Below are 17,306 nucleotides of genomic sequence, written 5' to 3' on the forward strand. Positions count from 1 at the left end.
GATTTTTAGAAACTTCCAGGATTTTTAGAGACTGGCTGCAAAGTTTTTCTTTCCCTGGGCATAGTGTAACATTAGCAGTACTCCTAAGTTCCTCACCTGTAATAAGATTTGTTTTTTGACAACCAGTATTGAAAAGTGAGAGAGTGAGAAAAAACAGAGAGAAAAAATTATGCTCTGAAGTGATTGGTCAAGATGTGAGAGAAGAAAAGATGGAAGGTGGTTGAAGGTAGAAAAGAGGCATATGGGGGTATGTGTGGTGTGTGGGTGTGTGTATGAATGAGAGAGAGAGAGAGAGAGAGAGAGAGAGAGAGAGAGAGAGAGAGATGGATGGCTTGGTCTGCATTTAACTGATCAGTAGGTTGGGAAACCAAAAGGCAAAAGAGGGAAGCTAAGGCATGCATATTCTTCCTGAAGAGAAAGTACAGTATGTGAGTTATGTGGAAAAACATTGGAATTAGAGTTTGAGCATCCATTTTGAAATTTTTGCTAGGCCACTCATTGCCTGTTTTGATCTTGCGAAATTATTAAGTTCTCTGAATTTGTCTTATCGGTAAACGTGTAAATAAGAAAAGCATGTGCTTCCGAGATGGTTGTGAGAGTTGAGTGAGACTCGTGTGTAAAAGTGCTTGGAAGTTCTACCTAGTTTTAGGTGGTGAGGAAAAGTCATTGGGTCAAGCAGTTCTCCATGCTGAGCAGGTGTGTCAAAGGCTTAGGCCAATTCGTTTAGCTCCAGAGTGGTCTTTGGTGGGCATGTTTCTTGTCCATTGTGGCCCAAGAACTGTGGTGGGTTCATTACATAGTCTTTTATTTAGGGAGGAAGCAGGAAGTAGTATGCAGCTGGCCGGTTGAATAGAGCGGGCCTGATAATTCTAATGTATGCTATGCCAGTGCACAGGAACATATTTACTTGCTTTACAGTTGGCCACAGCTTGTCTAATACACAAGTGAATGACTTTGGAAACAAAAACAATGTATCCAATAATTGTTTTCTTTGTCTCAAACATTGCCTGTCATTCCCACTTTTGCCAGGACGCTGATATTCATCTAAACTTCCTGGATTTTTGTTAAGGCTGAAGGAATCATGGTTTGGCAGTAAATACTAATTAATAATAATATAAATTCCATTTAAAAAAAGATTTCCAGGCTATAACAGAACTAACTAATGCAATACATCAGCTGAACTCCAAATTCTAAATTCTATACAGATCTCTCAAGAATATTTTTATTTTTATGTAGGGTTCACTGATAAATGTTTAGCCAATTCTTCCATCAGAAATGGCCTACATTTCAAAGCCTGAAGTGAAGCAGTAGATCAAGAAGTATTCAAGAAATTTGGGCTGTTTGTTTAGACAATATATCTTGAAAAAGCAGATTCAAAAATCTGCTTGGACTTTACCTGAGGTTGGTCCTGTGCTCTGCTCTAATTCACAAGATAATGATCAACAGACTTCTATACTTTGTGATCTGTCAAAGCTAGAAACTGAAGTGAACCTAGAAATCAAGAGATGTCTTGAGATCAAGTTTGAATCTAAAAGTAAATGTTCAATGGCTCTTACCAAAATTCATTAGTCCTCAACATATAGAATATATGCTAACCAAATGGAGAAAACAATATTTGGGTGATTTAGTTATGAGTCAGTGTTAAAAACTTTGATATGTGTGTAACTATTTGAAAGTAACTGAAAACCTAGCATGAACTCTGGAAGGCCACAAATAACCTCCAAACCACTCTTTGTTGAGAAGCTGTAGCTTCTTATGAGATGGATCATAGAGAGTAAAATGGACCCAGCTTGAGTTTCTTTTACATTTAGGAAAATTTATTAAACACATAATGTGTTTAGCATCAGGTTAGGTCTGTTAGAGAATACAAAGTAATTTTAAGATATAGTTCCTCTCTTTAAGGGAATTACACTATCTTTAGGGAAATATAATAACGCACATTAAACTATTAAGATAACAGTACAGTATAGAATGGTGCAGAAAATGAATGCTATGTGACAGAGTCATATGTATTGCGACAGAGTCAGAGCTTGGGTTGAGGTTCAGGCTATCGTTTACTGGCTGTGTGACTCTCCTCTTTAAGCCATAGTTTTACCATTTACAAATTGGGCATAGTTTCATCTGTCTCCTAGGATTGTCATGAGAATCAAATGAGACCAAGTATTTGAAATTGTTTTTGTGCTTTATAATAGAGATTACACAAATTCCAGGAGCGGGGGGAGGGAGGACACTGATAGCATTGCACTTGAGAGTAGGGGCCGTGTCTCAGCTGACCTTGTACCCCCGAGTCTGGCACTGGGCCTGGTTCTGAGAGGGGGCTCAGTAAATGTTGGCAAATGCATGCATGTCAGGCACTGGGGACAGCCCTTGACCTCTGTTATTCTTTAAATCTTCCCAATAATCTTGTATGGTAGATATATATTGTCTCCATTTCATAGATGAGGAAACAGAAGTTCAGAGATTTTAAGCAACTCCAATCTCATGTAGGTAGAAAGTAGTAGGGTCAGGTTAGGAAGCTATCATTACACTACAGGGTCGGAAATTATCATTACACCTCAACCTTAGTGTGGGCAAAATGAAAAGCAAAGGCCTTGGATAACTTACCAGTTGCCCAGGCAGCTCATGGGCCAGCTTTCAGAGAAGTAGGAGAATACTTCCCTGTACTGCCTGACACATGTAACGTGGCCTTTTGTTGAACTGTCAGTCCTGATTTCTACCCTTTGAAGTAAGATGCACAATCGTGAGAAAATACCGCATAATATACCATTACCTAGACTTGTCATTGGGACAGAAGGGAGAGGAGGGGCAGTGAGGCACACACAGATGCTGAAGTGGTTAACCAGTGACTTGGATTAAGTTTTCTCCGGCAACCCGCACCAAGTCTCCGAACCCCCTCTGTCTCGTACACTCTCTTAACTTTGCCTCTCAGAGTTGGCAAGGTCTGGAATTTCCATTCTCCTCCATGATCAGGTGGTAAAGAAGGTGATGCCAATACCAAACAGCATATTCACGTTCTGCATGGCTTGCCTGCCCCTAACATCCCACCAGCCTTATTCGATCAGTAGGTTCTACTGGAGTGAAATTTTACAGTTGTGCCTACTTTAGAATCAACAGTAATCAGATGGCCCCCAACCAAACAGGAATTTGAAAACTCCAGCCTCTGAATTCGGAAAGCAGAATAGAGAACTAGGTACCCCCATCCCCAATCCTATGTTAGTTTTTCCTCTGTTTATTTGTGAGCAATGTCCAGGGAGCCTGAAATACTCAACACAGGACTAGTATTAACCCACTGTGGATCTGAAGGTTTGTATAAGAAATTGAGGGGAATGCATTTTAAAAATTGGGATTCATTTTTAAAAAATTCTGTGAAAATACAGTACATAGGAGGTCAGGACAGCAGAGATTAGGGACTATATTTAACGTAAGTCCAGAGAATACCTTGCACTGTTAGCAGAGTCCAGCCAGTAACAGTGTTTAGTTTCCCAGGAACTGCGCTAATATAGTCGAGATGAAACCTGGGGTGGGGTGGGAGGGGCGATGCTTTCCATGCTCCTCCCCGATCTGTGGTAAGTCTGCTGGGTTGAACTGTGTGAAGTTGTCAAAGGTGGCTCTGCTCTCCAGCCCTTGGCACGAGCTCCGCTGAAATGTGATGCCATTGGTTTTCAGTAAAGGTTCCTTTCTGCAGGGCTGCAAACACAGATCAGCTGCTACTGTGTATACACAACCAGGGAGCAGATCAACCAGCACATTTAAAGCAGCCTTTTTAACCCCGAGACTTTCCAAGACCTCCTCTCCACGCAGGAACTTTCCTTCTCTGTTGTCAGATTGAGCACCGTGCTCTTGTCATCAGATCCGAGCTAGGCTCCCTGCTGCACAGTAGAGAGGCTTCCTTAAGACATTTGTCCTTGAAACTGCACCAAACTCTTGGAAGAACCCAGAACGTGTAAGTATGTATGATTTAGGCAGCAAGAGGACAGGGCAGAGCTGCAATCAACCATTATACAATATCCGATTAGCAGGGCAAGAGGGATTTTTCCGACGTTTTGTTACATTCATTTTCAATTCGTTCTGAGAAAACAAATCAATTCTAGCTTCTGATACAGTGACTTTGCAGTAGATGGGGTTGTATGTAATATGTTAGCTTTAACTATTTGCTGTTCTCATTTAGCATGGAGATGTGACTTGTGGGATGGTGATGGTGGGCATTAAACTATAAAACTTCTAAATTTTGATTAGGAATGATAATTGCTGGGCATGTGCATCTTGAGAAACAAGTTTGCTTTGGGGAATGCTTTTAAAAGAATTAACCACCTAAATTCATGGACAGTAGAATGAATTTGGACCGTTCTCGCTCTCAATAAAACATATTAGTTTGCAGTTTTCATTTACTCATAAAGAGCATTCCGCTGAGGTTTTGTCTTAATTGAATCCTACCCAGTGCTGTCTGTGTGATGTTTTACTGGCGTGTGTGTATCCGTTTAAGTTACTTTGCTAGATTGCAGTCTGGTTAAACCTGTGTTTAGGCACTCTCTGGATCCTAAGAACAACCAGTGAAAGAAACGCTCACAGAATTTGGGAGGGGGTGGGTGGGTTTGTTTTAAAGGGTGGTCGTATTACCCTTGAAAGCTGTTTAGCTGCACAACGTGAATGGCTGTCAGATGGAGACCACAGACTGAATACTCTGAGGCTCTAAGTCAGATGTCAGCTTGTCCACTTTCATAACTCCAACCAGTAAAAGCTCGTGCCCCCTTGCTATCAATTTTTAATATGTACCAATACTTAGGTTTATAAGATTAATTTCTCTCAGATTAGGCTGATTGATAGCTGGACTGTGGTTTCTTAAGAGCTGGTTCCCTGAAACCCACAGCAGAGCTGCATTCCATTTAACTAGGGGATGTAAAAACGGGTAACCATGGATTCAGCCACCACTCACTGCCAGTGCAATGACTTGTTGTAAACAATACAAATGAGCCAGGAGAGCAGAGGCAACCAGACATGAAATGATTTTAATAGAAATTACGGTAAAAGGTCATGTGATGTGGTATCAGCTTCTGTTCAGTTTTAAAGGGAAAGTCTGTCTTTTCTCCCCCACCTCGCCTATTCCCAACCCACCCAAGTAGATGTCTCCACAGACTTGGCAGGTCCCATGCTCTGCTTCCGTGGAGAAGGGTGGCCAGGGTAATTCTGGGCAAAGTGTGGTGACTGGTGGATTTTCACGGTAAGTACCTTCCTTTTTAGAAACCAGAAGGACATCTGCGTCTTCCTGGGCTTCCTTCATGGAAGGTCATGCTAATTGTGTTCTAGAAGTCCTCAAGCTTTGATGTAAGAGGAATAGGTCATTTTGTCCCTTAGCTTTTACGGGATGCAACTGTCTTTTCTCTGCCTTCTGAAGCCTCTGGATTATTTCGTAACCTCGGTGTTTCTGAAAACTCTTATTGGCTTTAGAAGCAACTCCTGCAATATGGTAATGAACACACGCAGATACCGGGAGAAGTGCTGTGTCTAACCTCTAGGTTTGCATCCACGCAGACCTTTGCTGAGTTCTACAAGGACGAGCTTTTACAATACAATTTGCATTTCTCTGGTAGAAATGGTTTCCGTGTGCGAAAATGACTGTAGCGTTCGTAAACGTGCCTTCAACCAAGAAACATTAGCACACTGTACCTGTGTCAAGTGCTACCCTCATGGCTTGTTTGGTACTGATCCCAGCTGTGCTTAGTCAAAGGAAATGAAAGAAGAAACTCTAGTCTTCAGAGTCTGGGAGAAAAAGGGGCGCTTAGAAGCCAGATTTGGAGGGTGGTCCCTAGTTGGTACCTAGTGTGCACGAGTGAATGGGGCTCAGAGTCACTGTCGCAGACAACCCCAGGCACCTTGAGCAAAGGTCTGTCTCTATATGTGTTGTGTGTCAAGGTGAAACAGACCTGAACTGGTCTCTTGAGCCATACCACCTTCTGCGCACAGATGGTCGAAATCACCGTATCATCTTGGAACAAAAGATCATGCTGTGTTTATATTTCACCTCCTTTTACCATGCAGGAACTTCTGAATAGATGCGTGATTGTACACATATAGATGTCATACTGAATAAAAGAATTTGGGGCGTTTATTTTTCTATTAATACCTTCACTACGATAGACCCCATCGGCACATGAAAAAAGCATGGGGGTTGTAATGTAGAAGCTCAGTAAGATCAGAGCATCAGCCTTCTCTATATACACTCAGGAGTTTTATCTAGTGGACTCTTTGTTTATACCTGTGAGTGTTAACGTAGTACTTATATTTAAGCTTTTTTTTTTTTAAATGAGATTTTTAAGATGTTGGAGTGCCTCATCGCATGCTTAGACTGAAGAATTCTTCAGAATGTTTTAGTTGTCTGTGGTCACATGGTTTGTTAGCTATTCTAATATTAGCTTTGCTTATCAAAAAGAAACAAAAGAAGAAACTGTAGTCATTCATGTTGGGGGCCAGGGAGGAGCAATTTGAAGCTGACAGGGGAACACCAAGTCCAGGTGAGGTTTTGGGTAAATGATAATAAAATACATTATTTTTACTTTTCCCAGCCTTGATTCTCCACGTTGAAGAACAGGAATAAAGTATCAACTACAAGGTGGTTAGAAGCACAAACGGTGGAGTCAGACGTGGGTTAGAGTCTTTACTCTGGACCTCGTTATGCTTAAGATTTTGAGCAAAGTGACCATCTCTCTGAGCTGCCACCTTGTCATCTGTAGATTGAGCAGGGTAATGCACACCAGCGGGTGGGTGAAAGCGTTAACTGAGCTAATGCATAGAAAGTATTACTGTTTCCCACCACGTCTGGCATATAGTAAGTGCTTCATAAGCTGTTCCTAGTTTCATTATTATTTTTGACTGAGGAAACATTTGGGGAAGTAGAATTCTGCTCTAAATGCTGGGTCAGAAAAAGACAAGATTCACATCATGGGTTGGTCCTGTTCTAGTGACAGTTGGTACACGCAGTAACTGGGCATCACTCGGGAGATGGTGATTTAGTTTGTAGCCTAGTGTAGTGTTTTTATATAACATTTGCTAAAAGCCTAAAGTAGTATCTTTTTGCCATGTATTTTTTCATTTTCATGCAAGTTATGCAGGAAAACCAATTAATTGTTTTGTATTTATGATTTCTAGTAACTATGGCTATTGCGGTAACATGCACATTTTATCTATGATCCTATTGCTAGAGTTGAGAGCAGAAAAACACCTAGAGGTATAAGATATTCATCATTACATCGTACAAGCTTACATCCTACAAGCTTAAAACTAGTGGTAACTAGTTCTCAATGATAATCATATCTACTAAAGAGCAGTAATAATTAACAGGCTAGCTAATTAGACACTACCAAAGAGACATTTCTTTTTTAAAAAATTTTATTGAAGTATAGTTACTTACCATGTTGTGTTAATTTCTGCATATAGCAAAGGGATTCAGTTATGACATACATATTCTTTTCCATTACGGTTTATCATATTCTTTCCATTACGGTTTTTTCATATTCTTTTCCATTATGGTTTATCTTGAGACGATTGTCTACATGTTTACTGTGTCCTTTGACCTTCCTGAAATCTAAGGTTCTGATTCTCTCCTTCCTTTCTCTCTCCCTTCCCTCCCTCTTTCCTTCCTTCCCTCCCTCCTTCCTTCCTTCTCTCCTGCCCTCCTTTTATCTCTTGTATATTCTCTCAACTCTATAGCATTTACTTTTTCTTTGTGAATCAGAAGGGTTCAGGGAACAGAAAAAGAGGGAGAGGAGACCCACAGTCTTTTTATGTTAGTCCTGGTTTTATAAATGGAAACTTTAAGAAGAGTCAGAAAAATCTGTTTTTCTTTCTCCCGCTATTGAACTGGAGAAGCACATCTGAAGTGACCTGCAGACTCCAGGGAAGCCTCGTTCGGTAGCTATTTGTTGATTCATTGATTAAACGGCATGGAGGGAAGGGGCATGGGGTATGGAGATCCCCTTAGTAGTGAGAGCTTTGAAACCCCAGGCTGCAATGTGCAGTAGGTTGGTTTCTCTGTGACCTTCCAACAACTAATCTCCTTTAAGATCGGAATCAAAGCAGTTAAGGGATTTTGTCAGATGGGTTTTGCCTACAGTCGGGGTTTTGGCAGTTGCGTGTCGAAGGCAATACATTCTTCACAGGGATGTGAATTTTTTTTTTTTTTTTCCAGAGAGGAATGAAGACAAGGTGCCAGCAGGAATCTCTAGAGAGGGGCTCTTGTTTATCCATGGTAGTGTTCAGGCCGGGACAGCTGCAAGGTGGATGACTTTCTCACACTTCCCAGCCAACTTTCTCTTTAACCACCCTCGTCTGATGGCCTGGTCAACAAGTGGACTCATGCAGCGGGCCCCTCTCTGTAATCTGCTCTTCAAAGGGCAGAGAGAAAGCCTGAGATTAGAATCCGATATCATATGAGTGAGGATGGGTGTCTGGTATCTATTTTGGGGAGATCAGAGAGTGTAGAATTAGAGCTGGAAACTGTTCATTTTAAATGGATGAATGGGGACTTCCCTGGCTGTCCAGTGGTTAGGGCTCCACGCTTCCACTGCTGAGGGTGTGGGTTCGATCCCTGGTTGGGGAACTAAGATCTCACATGTTGCATGTGGTGTGACCAAAAAAAAAAAAAAAAAAAAAAAAAAAAAATTAGGTGGATGAATGACTTGTCCAAAGTCACACAACTTATGAGTTGTACAACCAGGGCTAGAACTTGGGGTGTCTGACTCCCAGGATGGCACTCTTTTGAGGGCTCCTGCCTTTCAGTGAATATCACATTGGGAAAAAAAAATCCGGTTTAGGGAATAGTAAGACTATCTTAAAGAGATTGCTCAAAAGAGTCATATAGGTCTCGTTCTAACCCTGAAGCCATAATTTAGAAGCTCTGTGAGCCTTGGGAAAGATACCAAGCCATCTGAGCTGTGGTTTTCCTCACTGTAAAATTGAGATCAGAATAATTAATCAATGGTGATAATTAAGCAATAAAAATAATGCTTATAGTTTAGGTTGTGTGGATTAAATAAGATTACATGTGGAAGGTACCTAAGCTTATGCTTGACACAAGATAGATATCAGTAAATATTATCGTCATTCTTCTTTTTTTTTTCAAGGTTGGTGGTAGAGTCTTCGTGTAGGGTAGAATTATGAGGAAAGGCTTTAGGAAGGCATCTGGAATAGAGTAGCTCAATGGTTTTCAACCTTTTTCTTCTGCTTTAACACACACAGAGAAACGTACGTGAAGAATTACTGCGTGCCTGGTATAGGATGATCAATAAATATCACCACGATGGTGGTGATGATCATGGTGGTGGTGGTGATGACAGATGCTGATCGCTGAGGTGTACATACCACAGATGAGCCCAGGACTATACACGAGTCCCCAGAGCTTTAGTCTGGATTGCACTGCTTTCTTTCCCACACTAGAGAGGAAGTCAAAATGTGGGTGAGTAAGAGTTGGTGCCATTAGAAGTGCATCTACACTCATTTAAATTAAAAAGAAAATCATCGGCAGACTTTAGTACTTTGTTACTGGTAACAAATTACTGGCAAAATACCAGTTGGCCTAGAAGATGCCGTCTTTCCTGGAGAAACATGATTTTGAAAGGTGCTTTACATCCCAGACCTGGAACTATTGAATACATGGGTTTGAATTCTGGTTCAACCACTCACGAGCTGTGATGACCTACGGAAGTAACTGAACCACTCTTAGTCTCTATTCCCTCATCTTTAATTGGAGTCATAGTGGTACCCACCTCATACTGTTGTTGTGAGGATTAAACGAGTTAACACGTGAAAAGTACTAAGAAAAATGTCTGGCACACAGTAAGTGTTAGCAATTATTTTTTTTAATATTATTTATTTTTGGCTGTGTTGGGTCTTTATTGCTGTGTGCGGGCTTTCTCTAGTTGTGGCGAGCGGGGGCTACTCTTCGTTGCGGTGCACGGGCTTCTCGTTGCGGTGGCTTCTCTTGTTGCAGAGCACGAGCTCTAGGCGCACGGGCTTCAGTAGTTGTGGCACACTGGCTCAGTAGTTGTTGCTCGCGGGCTCTCTAGAGCGCAGGCTCAGTAGTTGTGGCGCACGGGCTTAGTTGCTCCGTGGCATGTGGGATCTTCCAGGAACAGGGATGGAACCCGTGTCCCCTGCGTTGGCAGGCGGGTTCTTAACCACTGCATCACCAGGGAAGCCCTAGTGTTAGCAATTTTTAGACGTTTTTGTCTCCAAGCTATCTGATGGGGCAGCGTCCTACCTTGAGAATTTTTCCCTCTGAAAATTGTCATTTTTAATGTTAACCATGGTATCATTAATACATAAAACTGTGTTTTAGTTTTCACACAGTACAAGCTGCCTTTATCATGTACTTAACCATTGAAAAAGGCATTATGTCATGTGTTTTAAATGGTATGTTAATTGATTTAATTCTCCCATTATTCTTACGAAATAGTTACCTCCATCTTACAAATGAGAAAATAGAGCCTGTAAGAGGTGATAGAACTTGCCCAGCTAGTGAGTGACAGAGAAGAGCCTCCAGTTTAAAATCTTCTTTACGTATCTCCCCTACACTGCTCACTAAGTTGGAGACAGTTTGCAGAGGTGGTGGGAAAAGTGTATTTTCTGGAATGAAAGAGACCCAAGAATCATGAAATGGCTTTCTTCTAGGACATTCAGAAGACTCAAACTAGAAACAGGGAAGATGATCACAGTAAAAAGCAATTTAATTTATTTACTCGATAATCAGAAAAATCTGGAAATATACTTTAATTTGATTTTTAAGGACAGGAAGAGATAAGAGACAGAGGTGGAAAAGGATAATGAATAATGAGGAGGAGAAAGAAAAGGAGAAAGAGGAGAGTGAAAGAGAGAGAGAGACAGACACACAGTGGCGTAAGTACATGCCTGTCATTTAACATTCAAGCAGTCACGGAGGTAGATGGTCTGGAATCACCTTCCTCATTTTAGACCTTCTTTTGTCCAAAACAGCACAACCAGAAATAATGGATTGGGGATTTACACTATGGTATTTTGCCTTTAAATCCAGTGCATTTTTCTGCTACATTTTGCCGCCTTTTGAGACATAAAGATTCATACAATGATATAGACTCATAAAGAGAGAGAAGTATAGGTACACTGACACGGAGACAAATAATATTAGAACTGTCTTTTAGCTTTTATAGACATTAACGTGGAGATTTTCTAAAGTCCTGTTGTGGTTCTGCAACTATAGACATAAGTTAGATTAATCTATATTCAGAAGACTAGGTGTTTAAAAGTGTTATTAGATATTTAATGCTTTTTATTTAAAATTCGTTTTTACTTCTCTTATTGAGTGGATTTTCAAAAAAAAAAAAACTTGTGAGCTATGTCAGTCACCTTGTATTCCCAATTTTACAGATGAAGAAAATGAGTTATGCAGAGGTTACATTATTTCCCTAAGACCATAGTAGTTGATAACAGATATGAAAGTCATTCTCTGGTTTTTGACCCTCCAGAAAAAGACTTTTCTCTTTCCTGTGATGATCTCTTCTAATTGGTATGGTTATCGCTTAATCAACTTCTAAGAACTTGGGGACACATGGATGGAAAAGTCACACCTGTGTACATAATGAGGGCCTTTCTTGGAAACGGAAAGAGGGGTTGATCCTTTCATGCAGGTTTTGCTCTTGCCTTCAAATCTGGAATACCATCAACTGGTCTTTAAGGAATGATGTACGGGCTATAGTTTACAACGTTCTTTTCTTCCCTAGAATCCAGGCTGGGCACTGGAGAGAATCCTGTGCCTTGTTGCGCTTTAGCCTCCTGGGGTCCACCAGATGCTATGGTGTCTTCCCCAGAGAGTTGCCTGCTGCTCCCATGATATGTCCGACTGGCACTCTGTTTGTAAAGCAGATGGAGTTCCCTTCCAAGAGGTACTTCCTGCTCTGCATGTTTGTTTTGAAGAATTGGGTTTTGGTAAGTACAGGGGACCAGGAAAAAAGGGAGGTACCAGACTGTTGTGTGAGAAATGAGAGGCAGTCCAAGACAGAGTGAAAAGAGGGAAAAGGGAAATCTTTGTAATTTCCAAGGTTAAGGCCAAGGTCAGACCACCTTCTAAATCAGTTTGAGCAGAATCTCTAAAGTTAGGCCAAAGTTAGTTGGGCAAAAACCCCAGGGTCCTTCTTGGGGAAAAAAATGGTAACTGTCCAATTACCCTTTTTCAGTGTTTAAATGATGGAGGTGGAGAGGAAGGATTATAAGCGGTAAAAGGGGTGGCTTTTGACCTTTTGCCTTAGAAGGTCATGGAACCATACGACCAGCTTTGAGAAAAGCTGCTTGAGAATAACTGTGCTTGTTGATAAACAATTGTTTTCTTACCGTGTCCACTGAAATAACATACAGAATGACTCCCTCTAGATTTAAGTATTTCTTCTAATAATACATGATATTTGTGTAGTGAAAGTTTATGATGTCACAAATTATCATTTCCCTTTTATAGCTGAGTTAACCTAGCAAGATTAAGTGGCTTCTTGAGATTAACACAGCTTGTTAAAAAGAGAGCAGAAGACTCAAAATTGAGTCTTCTGACATCTAGATCTGGATCGCTCCTACCTCTTAGAGAATCCAGTCTTGGAAGAGGGTTGGTGTGGGGTAGGACTGATGACATTAGTGGGAAGGACATTAGGAAGAGGAAAAATCAGTCCTGAAAATATTAGAAGAAACAACTCGTGATGTCTTTTTTTTTTTTTTTTTTTGGTGGGTGTGGTACATATGGCTTCAGGATGGTACAAAGATTCTGATTTTTATCCTCAAAAGAAGATGAAGGCCATGGGGGGCAGGAAAAGGGAAGCCGCCCTGGGTGGCTCATAAAGGATGCAGGTGTCTTCTCCCCCCACCCCCCAGCCCCAGTCCCCAGACTTTCCTATCTTAGGTCGGGTAGTTGAGTGGAAATACACTCCCTGCTTCTCAGAAAATGGAATTGAGGCATCTCTAAGCAAAAGAGAAATGACCTTGTACACGCAGACTTAGTTCCTGTTCATTTGTTGTCCCACCCACTTTACCATGTCATAGGACCATAATCCCTGTCAGTAATATCGTCTTCAATGTGAAGGGACAACTAAATGAGATCCAGGATGTGGGTGGACGGTGCAACATTCCTTCATCAGAGCGATTAATAACCAGAGGATAAAACTGCATTGGCCTGATACTTTGTTAAAACATGGGTGTCATTTTTTTTTTTCCCTTTGGAATGAAACCTTGTAAGTCATGTGTATATTAGAAGGTGAAAAGAAAAGTGAGTCCTCTCTCATACGAGCTCTATTTTACTGACATCAGGTAAATAAGATCCTAACCCAGTTCTGGATAATAGGGTGAATTTCTTGGTCTGGCTTAATTCTAGGACTATGACAGGGAAGTTACGTATTTTATAATGGCTCTGAAATCTTCAAGTTGATCCGGCATTACTCAGCATTTGACCGTAGATTCCTGCTAGGAAGTCCATTCAAGCTACTGATAATGCTTCAAAAGTACTGTATGTTACCGGCAGAGTGAAGACACTGGTGTCCTATAGATGCCGACTTTTTTGCCTTCAAATCATTTTTAACCAGAAGCAGCTACCAGCTAATCTTTCAGCATTACTTTTAGAAGGTCAAACTCCTATCACCATATGGACAACAAACATTTTCAGCTGAAGGATGCATGTTTAAAATCAAAATGTCGTTTGTACGCTAGAGGTTTGCTCTCTATTTCTCTCCATTGGATTAGTTAATAATCAAGTTAATTTTGGTAAAGCTTCACTTTCATACTCCTAGAAATTAGAAGAAAATATTGCTTCCATTCATTTGCTATGTTACACAGACACAGTACATGGCAAAGGTAAAAGATAAAAGATCAATTCTTATGGATCTCAGAGTTTCAAGCTTTTAAGGCTGTGTTATAGAAATTTTGTAATTATTGTGGGTAATCTTGCAGAAAATTAAATGTTGAGTTTGCATATGTGAAGAAGTTTGTACTGTTTTGCTCACCATAGTTTGTTAGTGCTAAGTATCTCACTGTCCCCGTCAGGCTTTGGGTTTCACTTCACTGCTAGTAAAATGCTATTTGTAGCATGAATGAAATCCCCGGCAGGGGCACACCATCTTACGTTTGAGGCATATTTTAGAGAACTTGGCGTCTGTAGTTTACTCGTCTGCTTCTAAAATGGCTCTAGACCAGCAGTTCTCAGCTAGGGGCAGTTTTGCCCCCAAAGGACAATGTTTGAAGACATTTTTGATTATTACAACTGGGAAGAGTGTGCTATGGGCATGGAGTGAGTAGACACCAGGGATGCTGCTAAACATTATTCAGTGCACAGGGCAGCTCCCTACACAACAAGGAATTATCCAACCTCAAATGTCAACAGTATTGAGATTGGGAAGACTTGCTCTTCCAAAATTTGAAAGGTAGGGGAGAAAGTGGGTCGCTTCAAAATTTCAGATTTTTAAAATTAATTTATTATTATTATTATTTTTGCTGTGTTGGGTCTTCGTTTCTGTGTGAGGGCTTTCTCTAGTTGTGGCAAGCGGGGGCCACTCTTCACCGCGGTGCGCGGGCCTCTCACTATCGCGGCCTCTCTTGTTGTGGGGCACAGGCTCCAGACGGGCAGGCTCAGTAGTTGTGGCTCACGGGCCTAGTCGCTCCGTGGCATGTGGGATCCTCCCAGACCAGGGCTCGAACCCGTGTCCCCTGCATTAGCAGGCAGATTCTCAACCACTGCACCACCAGGGAAGCCCCTCAGATTTTTTTTAAATGGACAATTTCATGATTCAAAATTTCCCCATGGGATGTAGAATAAAGATGAAAAATCCAAACAAGTCATATGCTTGCTTTAAAAATATTTGGAATGTAATATATGCATTGTGGCTATTGAACTACATATAACAGCCACCGTCGTGACAATATCAATAGCTATGACTCGTACAGAGCTTGCTGTGTACCAGGTGCTGTCCAGAGCATCTTCCCATTTACTGATTCAGCTCATCCTCAATGCAGCTCTACCAAGGAGGTATCATGACTGTGCCCTTCAGTACTCAGACACATCCGTGCTCTAGTCTGTAGAAATAAGGTGAGCTCCTGGAAGGAATTGTAAGGAGCAGAGCAGTGGCGGCACTGACAACAGTACGTTTGGGAAGAAGAAGGCTTTATCGTTCTTAATGCCCCTGGTTCCTCAAGCTTTTATTCTATGGGGCCGTTATTGCCAAAGTGCTTCTCTCAGAAGTTAGGATGGTCATCGTAAAGCAGGTTTATATTTGCTTCTAGAGGGAGAAAACGAAAAAGGTTTTATAACTCTCTGCTTGCCAGTTCTGTACCCGGTTCCACGCCTGTCTTTTCCTCTCCAGTAACCATTCTCAACTGAACTGGTCTTCCGGTTGTGTGTAACTGACAGAGAGTGAATATCCCTTGCAGCTCAGCCTTGTAAATTATGAAGTGGTCACTCATACTTGTGGCCGTATGAGCTTCTCTGGCTTTCTCTGTCTTATCTCCAGAGTTTGTAGTGGGGATATGAGCTCTCCCTTTAAAATTTCATCATCGGGGTGGGTTTGACCCACTTAAAACCTCATGTTTCAAAGAAAAATAAGTACAGTTTCTCTAGGCAAGCCTCACGGTAGATTCTCCAAGAACACATTTAACCATGGAATCTTCCCTAGAAATGCCACCTCAAAAGTCATATTCCCAGTGGGGATTTCTGGGGGATTTGGGAAGTTAGCTAGATTTGCTGCTTTCACACCTTCTGAGGGTTCTGAGTCCAGTGAATTAAGTTCGTCATAGCTACACATCTTACCTTTGCCAAACTGGCCTGTTGTATTAAACCTCAGTTGCCATAGAAAACCGGAAAGGAAAACATCGCAAATAACTAGGAATATATCAGTATTCTGAGCAGCAGTATTTATGGGGCACTAATGGATATCCTAGGCTATTTATCTTTCTAGTAGCAGTTGAAACACCCCTGTCTTTTTCTTACTGTAAAAGGCCTTCCTGTTAAGCAGAGAGTCCCCAAGCCTGGTACTAGAGTTGGGGAAAAGTGGCATTCTAGTGCTTGATTTCTTCCTCATTGAAAACCCAAAATAGAATGCAGTAGGGATATATTCAAGTTTGGAGAGTATGCAGAGAGACCGGCATAATAGGGGTGGGGTAGAAAGTTGGATAGAAAGAGGCCCAGTTCTCATGGTCCTTATCCCTTTCTGTTTCAAAGGATAGTCACCATTCATTTGTTCATAGTGGGCTTCTCTGTGCCTAAAGACTGATTCTTTTTTTTTTTTTTTTTTTGCGGTACGCGGGCCTCTCACTGTTGCGGCCTCTCCCGTTGCGGAGCGCAGGCTCAGCGGCCATGGCTCATGGGCCCAGCCGCTCCGCGGCATGCAGGATCTTCCTGGACCGGGGCACGAACCCGTGTCCCCTGCATCGGCAGGCGGACTCTCAACCACTGTACCACCAGGGAAGCCCTAAAGACTGATTTCTTATGTGCAACTCATAGTTTATTTTGTTCAAGTTTCAATAAAATGTATAAGGAATGCCCATGCTTTGGAGAACTTCTAATACTATCCGCATGTTACCTTCAGTCTTTTTTCAAGCTCCTGGCCACTCTTGTTTTCTGTGGAGGGAAGGCCTGGAATGCTACTATTACTGGGGTTATAATGTGCGTATTGCAGTACATACTTCTGGAGTCTTAAGAAACTGGACTCATTCACTACTTAGCTTTCTAAAAAATCTGAGGTCTACAAAGTTAGACTCAACCTCTGTACTCACTAAAATGCAGATTCCATGCCTCTAGCCCCATGTTTTAAATAGGAATCTCTAGAGGGTGGGCTCCAGTAACTTGTATTTTTAGAAACACCTCATGGGATTCCGATACACTTCAGAGTTTGGGGAGCGCCGGGTTTGCCAACATCCTTTCTCCCTCTGTGATATCCTTTCCCTTCCGCAGCAGTAGAGAGAAATCTAGAGAATTTTAACTCTTCTAGTTGAAGGTTCTTCTCACTTTGAAGGAGCCTGTCTTTGAGCGTAGTAACTCACTCCCCCAGTTTATAAGCAGCCCTTTTTATGGTTGGCCCTATGGTGGTTGGGTAACCTAAATGATGTGATAATGAGGGTGGACCAAAGGTCACAAGATTGTTAACATGTGTGAGGAGATTGTAGGCTTAGCCTCTCAGGTGAGGGAAAGGTTAACGCATCAACTGTACCAACACTTCAAAGCATGGAGCTGGTTTGCTGCGCTAACTTAATTATCTGTGCTATTGATATCTTTGACGAGCATATCTGTACGCCAGATACCGTTCCTTCACAGGAGGAGA

At 41.6% G+C, this 17,306-nt stretch overlaps 1 protein-coding gene across 5 annotated transcripts in view; it reads left to right on the forward strand.

Annotated features, from left to right (window-relative positions):
- Positions 1-17,306, forward strand: part of ESRRG (estrogen related receptor gamma) — a 643,230-nt gene that overhangs the window by 53,758 nt on the left and 572,166 nt on the right. Inside the window, exon 1 of one of the 5 annotated variants that reach the window (XM_032604509.1) lies at positions 3,749-3,943. The exons of the other annotated variants lie outside the window; for them this stretch is intronic. The gene's annotated coding sequence lies outside the window, so the exon portion shown is untranslated. Of the gene's footprint in view, positions 1-3,748; positions 3,944-17,306 lie in introns of those variants that run through there. 5 annotated transcript variants of the gene reach the window in all.

This window comes from Phocoena sinus, chromosome 1, assembly GCF_008692025.1.
Source record: "Phocoena sinus isolate mPhoSin1 chromosome 1, mPhoSin1.pri, whole genome shotgun sequence".
NCBI classification, from domain to species: Eukaryota; Metazoa; Chordata; class Mammalia; order Artiodactyla; family Phocoenidae; genus Phocoena; species Phocoena sinus.